We start from the raw sequence: 17535 nt of genomic DNA on the forward strand, positions 1-17535 counted from the left end.
CCCGGAGATGAGGTTGGGCTTTCTGTTCCACCTGTACATAGAAACAGTCCATGTCTATCAGTGCAACCACACGCTCCGTAACACGCTCCATCTCCATCACACCGGCCTGGCAAACACAAAGACATGGATCAGCAACAGCACCCCTCACCGTGACACCCCCTCCCCCACCAACTCCACCACCCCCCCTCACAGCCCCCCCTCACCCCCCCTCCCTCACAGCCCCCCCCTCACAGCCCCCCCCTCACAGCCCCCCCTTCACATCCCCCTCCCTCACCCCTCCTTCACATCCCCCTCCCTCACCCCCTCCCCCCCTCCCTCACCCCCCCTCCCTCCCCTCCCTCACCCCCCCTCCCTCCCTCCCCTCCCTCATCCCCCCTTCACATCCCCCTCCCTCACCCCCCCTCCCTCACCCCCCCTTCACATCCCCCTCCCTCACCCCTCCCTCACAGCCCCCCCTCACCCCCCTTCAGAGACCCCTCCCTCACCCCCCTCTCCCCATCCGTTTCCCTCCCTCAATCCCCAAACCCCCTACCTCCCGCCACCAACTCCCCCCCCCCACCTCCTCCCCCATGCACCCTCCCTCCCCCCCCCCCCCCCCACACCTCCCCCCCCCCCCCCACCACACTTCCCCCCCCCCACACCTCCCCCCCATGCACCCCCCTCCTCCCCCCCCCCCACACCTCCCCCCCCCCCCCCACACCTCCCCCCCCCCCCCCCCACACCCCCCCCCCCCCACACCTCCCCCCCCCCCCCCCCACACCTCCCCCCCCCCCCCACACCTCCCCCCCCCACACCTCCTCCCCCCCACACCTCCCCCCACACCTCCCCCCCATGCACCCCCCTCCTCCCCCCCCCCCCCCCACACCTCCCCCCCCCCCCCCCACACCTCCCCCCCCCCCCCCCCACACCTCCCCCCCCCCCCCCCCCACACCTCCCCCCCCCCCCCCCCCCCACCACACCTCCCCCCCCCCCCCCCCCCCACACCTCCCCCCCCCCCCCACACCTCCCCCCCCCCCCCACACCTCCCCCCCCCCCCACACCTCCCCCCCCCCCCCACACCTCCCCCCCCCCCCCACACCTCCCCCCCCCCCCCCCACACCTCCCCCCCCCCCCCACACCTCCCCCCCCCCCCCCCCCCCCACACCTCCCCCCCCCCCCACACCTCCCCCCCCCCCCCCCCCCCACACCTCCCCCCCCCCCCCCCCCCACACCTCCCCCCCCCCCCACCTCCCCCCCCCCCCCCCCCCCCCCCACACCTCCCCCCCCCCCCCCCCCCCCCCACACCTCCCCCCCCCCCCCCCCCCACACCTCCCCCCCCCCCCCCCACCTCCCCCCCCTCCTCCCCCCCACACCTCCCCCCCACACCTCCCCCCCATGCACCCCCCTCCTCCCCCCCCCCCCACACCTCCCCCCCCCCCCCCTCCCCCCCCCCCACACCTCCTCCCCCATGCACCCTCCCTCCTCCCCTCACTCTGGTCCTGGGGGTGATTTTTGGCGCTGCCATTTTCGAGCTGCGGCGTTCCGTCTGACGTCATTACAATTACAAGATACCCGCTTCGCCCATTGGCCGAGGAGAGAGAGAACCCTCCCCCCGCACCGCCCCAGTGTCTGGGAGGAGTAACTGCAATCTCGCCCTGCAGCGACACCAAGTGTCTGGGAGGAGTAACTGCAATCTCGCCCTGCAGCGACACCAAGTGTCTGGGAGGAGTAACTGCAATCTCTCCCTTCAGCAACACCCAGTGTCTGGGAAGAATAACTGAAATCTCTCCCTGCACTGCTCCCCTTGTCGGGGAGGAGTAACTGCAATCTCGCCCTGCACCGCCCCCAGTGTCTGGGAGGAGTAACTGCAATCTCTCCCTGCAGCGACACCAAGTGTCTGGGAGGAGTAACTGCAATCTCGCCCTGCAGCGACACCCAGTGTCTGGGAGAAGTAACTGCAATCTCTCCCTGCACCGCCCCCAGTGTCTGGGAGGAGTAACTGCAATCTCTGCTTGCACCGCCCCCAGTGTCTGGGAGGAGTAACTGCAATCTCTGCTTGCACCGCCCCCAAAGTCTGGGACGAATAACTACAATCTCTCCCTGCACCGCCCACAGTGTCTGGGAGGAGTAACTGGAATCTCTCCCTGCACCGCCCCCAGTGTCTGGGAGGAGTAACTGCAATCTCTCACTGTAGTGACACCAGTATCTGGGAGAAGTAACTGGAATCTCTCCCTGCAGTGGGGCGGCACGGTAGCACAGTGGTTAGCACTGCTGCTTCACAGCTCCAGGGACCTGGGTTCGATTCCCGGCTCGGATCACTGTCTGTGTGGAGTTTGCACATTCTCCACGTGTCTGCATGGGTTTCCTCCGGGTGCTCCGGTTTCCTCCCACACTCCAAAGATGTGCGGGCTAGGTTGATTGGCCATTCTAAATTGCCCCTTAGTGTCCCGGGATGCATAGGTTAGAGGGGTTAGTGGGTAAATATATAGGGATATGTGGATAGGACCTGGGTGGGATTGTGGTCGGTGCAGACTTGATGGGCCGAATGGCCTCTTTCTGCACTGTAGGATTCTATGACAGTAAGAAGTCTCACAACACCAGGTTAAAGTCCAACAGGTTTATTTGGTAGCAAATACCATAAGCTTTCGGAGCACAGCTCCTTCGTCAGATGGAGTGGAAATCTGCTCTCAAACAGTGTAAACAGACACAGAAATCAAGTTACAGAATACTAATTAGAATGCAAATCTCTACAGCCAGCCAGGTCTTAAAGATACAGACAATGTGGGTGGGGGGAGCATTCAACACAGGTTAAAGAGATGTGTATTGTCTCCAGACAGAACAGCTAGTGAAATTCTGCAAGTCCAGGAGGCAAGCTGTGGGGGTTACTGATAATGTGACATAAATCCAAGATCCCGGTTGAGACCGTCCTCATGTGTGCGGAACTTGGCTATCAGTTTCTGCTCAGCGACTCTGCGCTGTCGTGTGTCGTGAAGGCCGCCTTGGAGAACGCTTACCTGAAGATCCAAGGCTGAATGCCCGTGACTGCTGAAGTGCCCCCCCACAGGAAGAGAACAGTCTTGCCTGGTGATTGTCGAGCGGTGTTCATTCATCCGTTGTCGTAGCGTCTGCAGGGTTTCCCCAATGTACCATGCCTCGGGACATCACAGAGTCACTGAGCAGAAACTGATAGCCAAGTTCCGCACACATGAGGACGGCCTAAACCGGGATCTTGGGTTTATGACACATTATCAGTAACCCCCACAGCTTGCCTCCTGGACTTGTAGAATCTCACTAGCTGTTCTGTCTGGAGACAATACACATCTCTTTAACCTGTGTTGAATGCTCCCTCCACCCACATTGTCTGTACATTTAAGACCTGGCTGGCTGTAGAGATTTGCATTCTAATCAGTATTCTGTAACTTGATTTCTGTGTCTGTTTGCACTGTTTGAGAACAGATTTCCACTCCATCTGACGAAGGAGCAGTGCTCCGAAAGCTTATGGTATTTGCTACCAGATAAACCTGTTGGATTTTAACCTGGTGTTGTTAAACTTCTTACTGTGTTTACCCCAGTCCAACACCGGCATCTCCACATCGGATTCTATGACTCCAGTATCTGAGTGGAGTAACTGCAATCTCTCCGCAGTGCAACAAAGCTTTGGGAGGAGTAACTGCAATTTCTCCCTGCAGCGACCCCCAGCATCTGGGAGGAGTAACTGCAGTCTCTCTCTCTCTCTCTCTGCAGCACCCCCAGTGTCTAGGAGGAGTAACTGCAATCTCTCCCTGCAGCACCCCACAGTGTCTGGGAGGAGTCATATTGACTGATTCCTTGGCTAAAGGAGTTGTTTAATGAGTAAAGTTTGGACAGGCTAAGCCTGGAGTTTAGGGGAATGAGGGGTAATCCTGAGGGGAATGAGGGGTAATCCTGAGGGGACTTGATCAGGTGGCTGCTGAGAAGACCCTTGCAAGGAATTTGAGAAATTTGGGCACAGTTTAAAAGTCCTGATCCTGCATTTGGAACTGAGAAGAGGAGAAATTATTTTCTCAGAGTTATTAGTCTCTGGTATTCTCTCCCACAGAGAACAGTGCGGCTGCGTCATAAAATAGATCTGATTTGATTTGATTTGATTTATTATTGTCACATGTATTAAAATAGTGAAAAGTATTGTTTCTTGCACGCTATACAGACAAAGCATACCATTCATAGGGAAGGAAATGAGAGGGGGCAGAATGTAGTGTTACAGTCATAGCTAGGGTGTAGAGAAAGATCAACTTACTGCGAGATGGGTCCTTTCAAAAGTCTGACTGAGTTAGATTTTTAATTAACACAACGTAGAGTTATTTGGCAGACAGGAAAATGGAGTTCAGATCAGAAATGATCTTGTTGAATGATGGAGCCATGAGGGGCTGAATAGTTTCTAATTACAGTGCTTTTCAGTTGTGCTATCAAATACCTTCTGCAAATCTGAGTATTCCAGATCTACCGGTTCCCTTTCACCCTTCTTACACCCTCAGAAACCTCAAGTTAATTAGTCAAACACGATTTCCCTTTTGTAAAACCACATTGGCTTTGTCTCAACATATTATCATTTTTTAAGTGTATATTTAAGATTTCCTTCATGATAATTTGGAGCATTTTCCCAATGACTGATGACAGGCTAACTAACATTTTTATTAATGACCTGGATGAGGGCGTGGAAGGATGGGTTAGTAAATTTGCGGATGACACTAAAGTCGGTGGAGTTGTAGACAGTGCGGAGGGAAGTGGCAGGTTACAGAGGGACATAGATAAGCTGCAGAGCTGGGCTGAGAGGTGGCAAATGGAGTTTAATGCAGAAAAGTGTGAGGTGATTCACTTTGGAAGGAGTAACAGGAATACAGAGTACTGAGCTAATGGTAAGATACTTGGTAGTGTGTGGATGAACAGAGGGATCTCGGTGTCCATGTGCATAGATCCCTGAAAGTTGGCACCCAGGTTGATAGGGTTGTTAAGAAGGCGTACGGTGTGTTAGCTTTTATTGGTAGAGGGATTGAGTTTCGGAGCCAGGAGGTCATGCTGCAACTGTACAAAACTCTGGTGCGGCCGCATTTGGAGTATTGCGTACAGTTCTGGTCGCCGTATTATAGGAAAGATGTGGAAGTGTTGGAAAGGGTGCAGAGGAGATTTACCAGGATGTTGCCTGGTATGGTGGGAAAATCGTATGAGGAAAGGCTGAGGGGCTTGAGGTTGTTTTCGTTAGAGTGAAGAAGGATAAGAGGTGACTTAATAGAGGCATACAAGATGATCAGAGGATTAGATAGGGTGGATAGTGAGAGCCTTTTTTCTCGGATGGTGTTGGCTAGCACGAGGGGACATAGCTTTAAATTGAGGGGTGAGAGATATAGGACAGATGTTGGAGGTAGGTTCTTTACTCAGAGAGTAGTAAGGGCGTGGAATGCCCTGCCTGCAGCAGTGGTGGACTCGTCAACGTTGAGAGCGTTCAAGTTCTCATAAACATATGGATGATATTGGAATAGTGTAGGTTAGAGGGGCTTTAGATTGGTTTCACTGGTCGGCGCAACATCGAGGGCCGAAGGGCCTGTACTGTGCTGTAATGTTCTATGTTCTAACCCGTAGTTTTCTCTTTTCTCTACCCCTCCTTTCTTGATTAGTTAACTTCCACTGGGAGTATTTCAGAATCATAGGAATTTTGGAAAATCATAATTTGCCGATCCACACTTGCTGTAGGCACCTCCTTTAGGATCCTGGGATTTGTCAGATTTTAGTCCCCTAAGTTTCTCCAACATTTTATCTCCACTGATATTAAGATTTTAATTTCCCCACTGTTATCAGCCCATCATGTAGCCTCTGTTTCTGATCGCTAACCTCGGTGCTCCACTGTAAACACTGCCACAAATATCTGCCATTTTCTGACTTCCCATGATAATGTATCCTGTCTCTGCCTCAAAGGGGCTAATGTTCACTTTAGCTACTCTCTTCCTATTTACATACCGGCAGAAGCTCTTACGTCTGTTCTACATTCCTGGCTTGTTTATTTTCATAATTGATTTTTTTTGTCCTTTTTACTAACTTTTCTGGTGGTTCCTTGCTGGTGTCTAAAACACGCCATTCCTCTGGCTTGCTTCTATTATTTTCATGTTTTAAGCATCTCCTTTGAATCAATAACTTCTTTACTAAGTCACAGATGGGTCATTCAGGCTGAATTTTGTCTTTTAATGGAATGTAATTTTGTTGTACATCTTGAGTTTTGATTTCATTTGATTTATTATTGTCACATGTATTAACATACAGTGAAAAGTATTGTTTCTTGCGCGCTATACAGACAAAGCATACCGTTCATAGAGAAGGAAAGGAGAGAGTGCAGAATGTAGTGTTACAGTCATAGCTAGGGTGTAGAGAAAAATCAACTTAATGCGAGGTAAGTCCATTTAAAAGTCTGACAGCAGCAGGGAAGAAGCTGTTCTTGAGTCGGTTGGTACGTGATCTCAGACTTTTGTATCTTTTTCCCGAAGGAAGAAGGTGGAAGAGAGAATGTCCGGGGTGCGTGGGGTCCTTAATTATGCTGGTTGCTTTGCCGAGGCAGCGGGAAGTGTAGACAGAGTCAATGGATGGGAGGCTGGTTTGCGTGATGGATTGGGCTACATTCACAACCTTTTGTAGTTTCTTGTGGTCTTGGGCAGAGCAGGAGCCCCATACCAAGCTGTGATACAACCAGAAAGAATGCTTTCTATGGTGCATCTGTAAAAGTTAATGAGAGTTGTAGCTGACATGCCAAATTTCCTTAGTCTTCTGAGAAAGTAGAGGCGTTGGTGGGGCTTTCTTAACTATAGTGTCGGCATGGGGGGGACCAGGACAGGTTGTTGGTGATCTGGACACCTAAAAACTTGAAGCTCTCGACCCTTTCTACTTCATCCCTGTTCACGTAGACAGGATGTGGAGATGCCGGCGTTGGACTGGGGTAAACACAGTAAGAAGTTTAACAACACCAGGTTAAAGTCCAACAGGTTTATTTGGTAGCAAAAGCCACACAAGCTTTCGGAGCCCCAAGCCCCTTCTTCAGGTGAGTGGGAATTCTGTTCACAAACAGAGCTTATAAAGACACAGACTCAATTTACATGAATAATGGTTGGAATGTGAATACTTACAACTAATCAAGTCTTTAAGAAACAAAACAATGTGAGTGGAGAGAGCATCAAGACAGGCTAAAAAGATGTGTATTGTCTCCAGACAAGACAGCCAGTGAAACTCTGCAGGTCCACGCAACTGTGGGAGTTACAAATAGTGTGACATGAACCCAATATCCCGGTTGAGGCCGTCCTCGTGTGTGCGGAACTTGGCTATCAGTTTCTGCTCAGCGACTCTGCGCTGTCGTGTGTTGCGAAGGCCGCCTTGGAGAACGCTTACCCGAATATCAGAGGCCGAATGCCCGTGACCGCTGAAGTGCTCCACAACAGGAAGAGAACAGTCTTGCCTGGTGATTGTCGAGCGGTGTTCATTCATCCGTTGTTGCAGCGTCTGCATAGTTTCCCCAATGTACCATGCCTCGGGACATCCTTTCTTGCAGCGTATCAGGTAGACAACGTTGGCCGAATTGCAAGAGTAGGTACCGTGTACCTGGTAGATGGTGTTCTCACGTGAGATGATGGCATCCGTGTCGATGATCCGGCACGTCTTGCAGAGGTTGCTGTGGCAGGGTTGTGTGGTGTCGTGGTCACTGTTCTCCTGAAGGCTGGGTAGTTTGCTGCGGACAATGGTCTGTTTGAGGTTATGCGGTTGTTTGAAGGCAAGAAGTGGGGGTGTGGGGATGGCCTTGGCGAGATGTTCGTCTTCATCAATGACATGTTGAAGGCTCCGGAGGAGATGGCGTAGCTTCTCCGCTCCGGGGAAGTACTGGACGACGAAGGGTACTCTGTCCACCGTGTCCCGTGTTTGTCTTCTGAGGAGGTCGGTGCGGTTTTTCGCTGTGGCGCGTCGGAACTGTCGATCAATGAGTCGAGCGCCACATCCTGTTCTTGTGAGGGCATCTTTCAGCGTCTGGAGGTGTCTGTTGCGATCCTCCTCATCCGAGCAGATCCTGTGTATTCGGAGGGCTTGTCCGTAGGGGATGGCTTCTTTAACGTGTTTAGGGTGGAAGCTGGAGAAGTGGAGCATCGTGAGGTTATCCGTGGGCTTGCGGTACAGTGAGGTGCTGAGGTGACAGTCCTTAATGGAGATGCGTGTGTCCAAGAATGCAACCGATTCCGGAGAGTAGTCTATGGTGAGTCTGATGGTGGGATGGAACTTGTTGATGTCATCATAGAGTTGTTTCAGTGATTGTTCACCATGAGTCCAAAGGAAGAAAATGTCATCGCTGTATCTAGTGTATAGCATCGGTTGAAGGTCCCGTGCAGTGAAGAAGTCTTGTTCGAACCTGTGCATGAAGATGTTGGCATATTGAGGTGCGAATTTGGTCCCCATGGCTGTTCCGTGTGTCTGGATGAAGAACTGATTGTTGAAGGTGAAGATATTGTGGTCCAGGATGAAGCGGATGAGATGTAAAATTGCATCTGGAAACTGGCAGTTGTTGGCGCTGAGTACTGAGGCAGTTGCAGCAATGCCATCATCGTGGGGGATGCTGGTGTAGAGTGCCGAGACATCCATTGTGATGAGGAGTGCTCCTGGTTCAACTGCTCCATGTGTGCTGAGTTTCTGTAGGAAGTCCGTCGTGTCGCGACAAAAGCTGGGGGTTCTTTGTACAATGGGTTTCAGGATGCCCTCGACATAGCCGGAGAGGTTCTCACACAGGGTCCCATTGCCCGATACGATGGGACGGCCGGGTGTGTTTGCCTTGTGTATCTTCGGGAGGCAGTAGAGATCTCCAACGCGGGGAGTACGTGGGATGAGAGCACGGAGTGTGCTCTGAAGGTCCGGGTCAAAGGTCTTGATCAGAGTGTTGAGTTGACGGGTGTGTTCTTTGGTCGGATCTGCAGGTAACTGTCTGTAGTGTTCCTCGTTGTTGAGTTGTCGGTACACTTCTTTGCAGTAATCCGTTCTGTTCAGTATGACGATGGCCCCTCCTGGAGCACTTCAGTGGTCACGGGCATTCGGCCTCTGATATTCGGGTAAGCGTTCTCCAAGGCGGCCTTCGCAACACACGACAGCGCAGAGTCGCTGAGCAGAAACTGATAGCCAAGTTCCGCACACACGAGGACGGCCTCAACCGGGATATTGGGTTCATGTCACACTATTTGTAACTCCCACAGTTGCGTGGACCTGCAGAGTTTCACTGGCTGTCTTGTCTGGAGACAATACACATCTTTTTAGCCTGTCTTGATGCTCTCTCCACTCACATTGTTTTGTTTCTTAAAGACTTGATTAGTTGTAAGTATTCGCATTCCAACCATTATTCATGTAAATTGAGTCTGTGTCTTTATAAGTTCTGTTTGTGAACAGAATTCCCACTCACCTGAAGAAGGGGCTTGGGGCTCCGAAAGCTTGTGTGGCTTTTGCTACCAAGTAAACCTGTTGGACTTTAACCTGGTGTTGTTAAACTTCTTACCATGTAGACAGGAGCATGTTCTTCTTTATGCTTCCTGAAGTCGATGACAATCTCCCTCGTTTTGTTGACATTGAGGGAGAGATTATTGTTGCCGCACCAGTTCACCAGATTCTCTATCTCATTCCTGTACTCTGTCTCATCATTTAGAAAGGAATAAACTCATTAACGATAGTCAACATGGTTTTGTGAGAGGGAGGTCATGCCTCACGAACCTGGTGGTGTTTTTTGAAGAAGTGACCAGAATGGTTGACGAAGGAAGGGCCGTGGATGTTATCTATATGGACTTTAGTAAAGCGTTTGACAAAGTCCCTCATGGTAGGCTAGTGAAAAAGGTTGGAGCCCATGGGATAAAGGGGGAGGTGGCTAGATGGGTGGAGAACTGGCTTGGTCATAGAAGACAGAGGGTGGTAGTGGAAGGGTCTTTTTCCGGCTGGACTTGCAGACAGTGAGGAACATTGTCAGAGGCTACAGAAGGATATAGATAGGCTGGAAATTTGGGCAAGGAAATGGCAGATGGAGTTCAATCCTGATAAATGCGAAGTGATGCATTTTGGTGGGAATAATGTAGGGAGGAGCTACACGATAAATGGAAGAACCATAAAGGGTGTAGAGACGCAGAGGGACCTGGGTGTGCAAGTCCACAGATCTTTGAAGGTGACGTCACAGGTGGAGAAGGTGGTGAAGAAGGCATATGGCATGCTTGCCTTTATAGGACGGGGCATAGAGTATAAAAGTTGGGGTCTGATGTTGCAGATGTATAGAACGTTGGTTCGGCCGCATTTGGAATACTGCGTCCAGTTCTGGTCGCCACACTACCAGAAGGACGTGGAGGCTTTGGAGAGAGTGCAGAGGAGGTTTACCAGGATGTTGCCTGGTATGGAGGGGCTTGGTTATGAGGAGAGATTGGGGAAACTGGGGTTGTTCTCCCTGGAAAGACGGAGGATGAGGGGAGACTTAATAGAGGTGTATAAAATTATGAAAGGCATGGATAGGGTGAATGGTGGGAAGCTTTTCCCCGGGTCGGTGGTGACGTTCACGAGGGGTCATAGGTTCAAGGTGAAGGGGGGGAGGTTTAACACAGATATCAGAAGGACATATTTCACACAGAGGGTCGTGGGGGCCTGGAATGTGTTGCCGAGCAAGGTGGTGGAGGCGGACACACTGGGAACGTTTAAGACTTATCTAGACAGCTATATGAACGGAGTGGGAATGGAGGGATACAAAAGAGTGGTCTAGTTTGGACCAGGGAGCGGCGCGGGCTAATTGTTCCTTGTTTCTCGTTTCAAGGCTTCATTCTATGATCATCTTGCTGGTGCCAGTACAGAGCGAGACTGCGGATAGTTGGGAACCTGTCTCGGGGGCAGGGAATTCATATGGTGTTCGTGGAAGTGGAAATGACTAGGGTTGGGAAGCATTTTCCGATCAGGGCCATTGTGATCTCCTGGACTCGTTTCGATCGCCTCAGGGGGTCGGAGAGGAATTTCCCAGATTTTTTTTTCTCCCCATATTGGCCCTGGGGTTTTTCACTCTGGGTTTTCGCCTCTCCCTGGAGATCACATGGTCTGGAATGGGGGGGGTAGGGGTGAGTTAATAGGTTGTAATGAACAAAGCATCGTAGCTGTGAGGGACAGCTCGGTGGATAGGATATTGGTATGTAGATAGGCTGGAAAATTGGGCGGGGATCCTGGATTCAGGATTCAATCCTGGACCGGGGAGCGGCGCGGACTTGGAGGGCCGAAGGGCCTGTTCCTGTGCTGTATTGTTCTTTGTTCTTTGTTCGAGATCCGACCCACTACGGTGGTGTCATCAGCAAACTTGAAAATGGAATTGGAGGGGAATTAGGCCGCACAGTCATAGGTGTATAAGGAGTATAGCAGGGGGCTGAGAACACAGCCTTGTGGGGCACCGGTGTTGAGGATGATCGTGGAGGAGGTGTTGTTGACTATCATTACTGATTGCTTCTTTAAGTTGTTTCGTTATGCATTTTCCACAGTTTACTTACCTGCATCAGTTTTATTTCATTGACCCTAGCGACATTAGCCCGCTCTTCCTACACCAATAGTCATTGTTTAAGTTTAAGGTTCTTCTTTGTGATTGGAGTATGTCATTTTCAAACTTTGGACAAGATTTTCCATGCCCCCCTGCCAGAGGCAGCCTGCCATTGGCCTATGGTGGGATTTTCCAGTCCCACTGCTGTCAACAGAGTTTCCTGTTGCTCGCACTCTCTGCTGCCAAGGAACCCACAATGATGGCATGCTGTCAGCTGGAATGGAAGATCCAGGAATGGCTGGAAAATCCCACCGTTAAAATGGAATTCAATTGTATTATGATCAAGATTTCCCAGCAAATCCTTTACTATAAGATTACCATGTTATTGTCAAATCATGAAAAGTTTAACTGTTAGTTTTTTCCAAGATTCGTTTTGTCGATTATTAATGATATTAGGTTTCCACAAGAAAGTACATGAGCTGGAAAATTGGGAGTGACACAAGGAGGCAGCTGTTTGGATTCAATAACTTTATTCTTGGCAGTTGAGTCACAGACTGGTTTAAGATCTCTCCTTACTGGGACAGGGTCCTCTTTCGCAGTACTCTCTTCCTTCTCTCCCGTGTTCCTGTGTTGCTCACACCCTCTCTCCCCAAAACCCTCGTGCTGTCATTCCCACCAGGCCACTCCTTCAACTGAAACCTCAACAATGGTCGCATGTATGTGAGAGTGAGAGAGAGAGTGAGAGAGAGAGAGAGAGAGAGAGAGAATGTGAGAGTGTGTGAATGTGGCCTGTGTAAAGGAGAGCAGAGAGTTCAGAGAGATGGGTGACACTCTGAGCTCCTCAATGCACACATACAGAAGAGATCAAACACTCTTCTCCTCGGAGTCAGGAGATTGTGACTGGTGCACTGAGTGTGGAAGCTGACACACACGGATACAAACTCCTCTGTAAATGTGAGTTTGTATACTCACACTTCCAAACATAACTGTAAATTTACACACCCACCTCGGTGCTTGTGAGTGTGCGCAAACCTATCAATGTGAACATGGAAATCTGGACATGAGTCTGCAAATGCATGTGGCTCAGTTTAAGACGGTGTAAACTCCCACTGTGAATCTGCAAGGACTGTCACTGAGAGGGGGCAGGGAGGGGATTGAAGACATGGACCCATCCCACCACCTCAGTGACAGGCTCAACTAACACACACACACACACACACAGCCAGGGGGTAAACTGGGCTGAAAAGACGCAGAGTGGGGGCAAATTCAGCAAAGGCTGGGACATCACAGAATAACTTGATAAACTGCTGGGAATCCAGCCAGACTGATGCACAGTAGAAATCCGGCCATGTGGAATATGGAAGCTGATACCTTCTCCAAGGGGCCAGGCAGACACCTCCAATCTGCTCCTCCGTGCCCACCCTCTCACAGAGAATTAGCCTAGCAAGGAAGGAAAACATTATCAGTCAGGGTGCTAGGAGGGTTAAAGACTGTGGGAGAATCCTAATCACCCAGAGATCAAAGCCCATCGAAGGAGCCATGTTCCAAACACATCCATCCTGATAACGTTAGCAATGCAGGTTCCTTCCAGAGTAAACTGACACGAGGGTCACGGTGCAGCTAATGCTCACTGAAGCCCCATCAGAGCGGGCTTTTCCCCAGATGGGAATGGTTCCTGGATCCAGGACAAAAGACCAAATCCGTGTTTGTTCAGAACTATCACACAACAATCAAACCCGTACCCCAGAGTCAGTGTGTGTGGAACCCGTACCCCAGTGAGAGTCAGTGTGTGTGGGACCCGTACCCCAGTGAGAGTCAGTGTGTGTGGGACCCATACCCTAGTGAGAGTCAGTTTGTGTGGGACCCGTACCCCAGTGAGAGTCAGTGTGTGTGGAACCCGTACCCCAGTGAGAGTCAGTGTGTGTGGAACCCGTACCCCAGTGAGAGTCAGTGTGTGTGGGACCCATACCCTAGTGAGAGTCAGTTTGTGTGGGACCCGTACCCCAGTGAGAGTCAGTGTGTGTGGAACCCGTACCCCAGTGAGAGTCAGTGTGTGTGGAACCGGTACCCCAGTGAGAGTCAGTGTGTGTGGGACCCGTACCCCAGTGAGAGTCAGTGTGTGTGGGACCCGTTCCCCAGTGAGAGTCAGTGTGTGTGGGGCCCGTATCCCAGTGAGAGTCAGTGTGTGAGGAACCCGTACCCCAGTGAGAGTCAGTGTGTGTGGGACCTGTACCCCAGTGAGAGTCAGTGTGTGTGAAACCCGTACCCCAGTGAGAGTCAGTGTGTGTGGGACCCGTACCCCAGTGAGAGTCAGTGTGTGTGGAACTGTACCCCAGTGAGAGTCAGTGTGTGTGGGGCCCGTACCCCAGTGAGAGTCAGTGTGTGTGGGACCCGTACCCCAGTGAGAGTCAGTGTGTGTGGGACCCGTACCCCAGTGAGAGTCAGTGTGTGTGGGACCCGTACCCCAGAGTCAGAGTGTGTGGGACCCGTACCCCAGTGAGAGTCAGTGTGTGTGGGACCCGTACCCCAGTGAGAGTCAGTGTGTGTGGGACCCGTACCCCAGTGAGAGTCAGTGTGTGTGGAACTGTACCCCAGTGAGAGTCAGTGTGTGTGGGACCCGTACCCGAGTGAGAGTCAGTGTGTGTGGGGCCCGTACCCCAGAGTCAGAGTGTGTGGGACCCGTACCCCAGTGAGAGTCAGTGTGTGTGGAACCCGTACCCCAGAGTCAGTGTGTGTGGAACCCGTACTCCAGTGAAAGTCAGTGTGTGTGGGACCCGTACCCCAGTGAGAGTCAGTGTGTGTGGAACCCGTACCCAGTGAGAGTCAGTGTGTGTGGAACCCGTACCCCAGTGAGAGTCAGTGTGTGTGGAACCCGTACCCCAGTGAGAGTCAGTGTGTGTGGAACCCGTACCCCAGTGAGAGTCAGTGTGTGTGGGACCCGTACCCCAGTGAGTGTCAGTGTGTGTGGAACCCGTACCCAGTGAGAGTCAGTGTGTGTGGAACCCATGCCCCAATGAGAGTCAGTGTGTGAGGAACCCGTACCCCAGTGAGAGTCAGTGTGTGTGGAACCCGTACCCCAGTGAGAGTCAGTGTGTGTGGAACCCGTACCCCAGTGAGAGTCAGTGTGTGTGGGACCCGTACCCCAGTGAGAGTCAGTGTGTGTGGGACCCGTACCCCAGTGAGAGTCAGTGTGTGTGGGACCCGTACCCCAGTGAGAGTCAGTGTGTGTGGGACCCGTACCCCAGTGAGAGTCAGTGTGTGTGGGACCCGTACCCCAGTGAGAGTCAGTGTGTGTGAAACCCGTACCCCAGTGAGAGTCAGTGTGTGTGGGACCCGTACCCCAGTGAGAGTCAGTGTGTGTGGGACCCGTACCCCAGTGAGAGTCAGAGTGTGTGGGACCCGTACCCCAGTGAGAGTCAGTGTGTGTGGGACCCGTACCCCAGTGAGAGTCAGTGTGTGTGGGACCCGTACCCCAGTGAGAGTCAGTGTGTGTGAAACCCATACCCCAGTGAGAGTCAGTGTGTGTGGGACCCGTACCCCAGTGAGAGTCAGTGTGTGTGAAACCCGTACCCCAGTGAGAGTCTGTGTGTGTGAAACCCGTACCCCAGTGAGAGTCAGTGTGTGTGGAACCCGTACCCCAGTGAGAGTCAGTGTGTGTGAAACCCGTACCCCAGTGAGAGTCAGTGTGTGTGGGACCCGTACCCCAGTGAGAGTCAGTGTGTGTGAAACCCGTACCCCAGTGAGAGTCAGTGTGTGTGGAACCCGTACCCCAGTGAGAGTCAGTGTGTGTGGAACCCGTACCCCAGTGAGAGTCAGTGTGTGTGGGACCCGTACCCCAGTGAACATAGAACATAGAACATTACAGCGCAGAACAGGCCCTTCGGCCCACGATGTTGCACCGACCAGTTAAAAAAAAACTGTGACCCTCCAACCTAAACCAATTTCTTTTCGTCCATGAACCTATCTACGGATCTCTTAAACGCCCCCAAACTAGGCGCATTTACTACTGATGCTGGCAGGGCATTCCAATCCCTCACCACCCTCTGGGTAAAGAACCTACCCCTGACATCGGTTCTATAACTACCCCCCCTCAATTTAAAGCCATGCCCCCTCGTGCTGGATTTCTCCATCAGAGGAAAAAGGCTATCACTATCCACCCTATCTAAACCTCTAATCATCTTATATGTTTCAATAAGATCCCCTCTTAGCCGCCGCCTTTCCAGCGAAAACAATCCCAAATCCCTCAGCCTCTCCTCATAGGATCTCCCCTCCATACCAGGCAACATCCTGGTAAACCTCCTCTGCACCCTCTCCAAAGCCTCCACATCCTTCCTGTAATGTGGGGACCAGAACTGCACACAGTACTCCAAGTGCGGCCGCACCAGAGTTGTGTACAGTTGCAACATAACGCTACGACTCCTAAATTCAATCCCCCTACCAATAAACGCCAAGACACCATATGCCTTCTTAACAACCTTATCTACTTGATTCCCAACTTTCAGGGATCTATGCACACATACACCTAGATCCCTCTGCTCCTCCACACTATTCAAAGTCCTCCCGTTAGCCCTATACTCAACACATCTGTTATTCCTACCAAAGTGAATTACCTCACACTTCTCCGCATTAAACTCCATCCGCCACCTCTCGGCCCAACTTTGCAACCTGTCTAAGTCTTCCTGCAAACTACGACACCCTTCCTCACTGTCTACCACACCACCGACTTTGGTGTCATCAGCAAATTTGCTAATCCACCCAACTATACCCTCATCCAGATCATTAATAAATATTACAAACAGCAGTGGCCCCAAAACAGATCCCTGAGGTACACCACTTGTAACCGCACTCCATGATGAATATTTACTATCAACCACCACCCTCTGTTTCCTATCCGCTAGCCAATTCCTGATCCAATTTCCTAGATCACCCCCAATCCCATACATCTGCATTTTCTGCAGAAGCCTACCATGGTGAACCTTATCAAACGCCTTACTAAAATCCATATATACCACGTCCACTGCCTTGCCCCCATCCACCTCCTTGGTCACTTTCTCAAAAAACTCAATAAGGTTAGTAAGGCACGACCTACCTGCCACAAAACCATGCTGACTATCACCTATCAATTCATTACTCTCCAAATAACTATAAATCCTATCCCTTATAATTTTTTCCAACATCTTGCCGACAACAGAAGTGAGACTCACCGGTCTATAATTCCCGGGGAAGTCTCTGTTCCCCTTCTTAAACAATGGGACAACATTCGCTAACCTCCAATCTTCTGGTACTATACCAGAGGCCAACGACGACCTGAAGATCAGAGCCAGAGGCTCTGCAATCACTTCTCTTGCCTCCCAGAGAATCCTTGGATAAATCCCATCCGGACCAGGGGATTTATCTATTTTCAGACCCTCCAGAATATCCTGCACATCCTCCTTATCAACTGTAATACTGTCTATTCTACTCCCTTGCAACCCAGTGTCCTCCTCAGCTATATTCATGTCCCCTTGCGTGAACACCGAAGAGAAATATTGGTTCAATGCTTCACCAATCTCCTCCGGTTCCACACATAACTTCCCTCTGCCATCTATAACTGGCCCTAAACTTGCCCTAACCAACCTTCTGTTCTTGACATACCTATAGAACGCCTTAGGATTCTCTTTAACCCTATCCGCCAAAGTCTTCTCATGTCCCCTTTTAGTGAGAGTCAGGGTGTGTGGGACCCGTACCCCAGTGAGAGTCAGTGTGTGTGGAACCCGTACCCCAGTGAGAGTCAGTGTGTGTGGAACCCGTACTCCAGTGAAAGTCAGTGTGTGTGGGACCCGTACCCCAGTGAGAGTCAGTGTGTGTGAAACCCGTACCCCAGTGAGAGTCAGTGTGTGTGAAACCCGTACCCCAGTGAGAGTCAGTGTGTGTGGAACCCGTACCCCTGTGAGAGTCAGTGTGTGTGGAACCCGTACCCCTGTGAGAGTCAGTGTGTGTGGAACCCGTACCCCTGTGAGAGTCAGTGTGTGTGGGACCCGTACCCCTGT

At 51.6% G+C, this 17535-nt stretch overlaps 1 long non-coding RNA gene across 1 annotated transcript in view; it reads right to left on the minus strand.

Moving 5' to 3' along the window:
• Positions 1–12022: 12022 nt before the first annotated feature.
• Positions 12023–17535, minus strand: part of LOC144486502 (uncharacterized) — a 29774-nt gene continuing 24261 nt past the window's right edge. The window contains exon 3 of the long non-coding RNA XR_013496274.1: positions 12023–12946. This is a non-coding gene — a long non-coding RNA (uncharacterized LOC144486502). The remainder of the gene's footprint in view (positions 12947–17535) is intronic.

This window comes from Mustelus asterias, unplaced genomic scaffold, assembly GCF_964213995.1.
Source record: "Mustelus asterias unplaced genomic scaffold, sMusAst1.hap1.1 HAP1_SCAFFOLD_373, whole genome shotgun sequence".
NCBI lineage: Eukaryota > Metazoa > Chordata > Chondrichthyes > Carcharhiniformes > Triakidae > Mustelus > Mustelus asterias.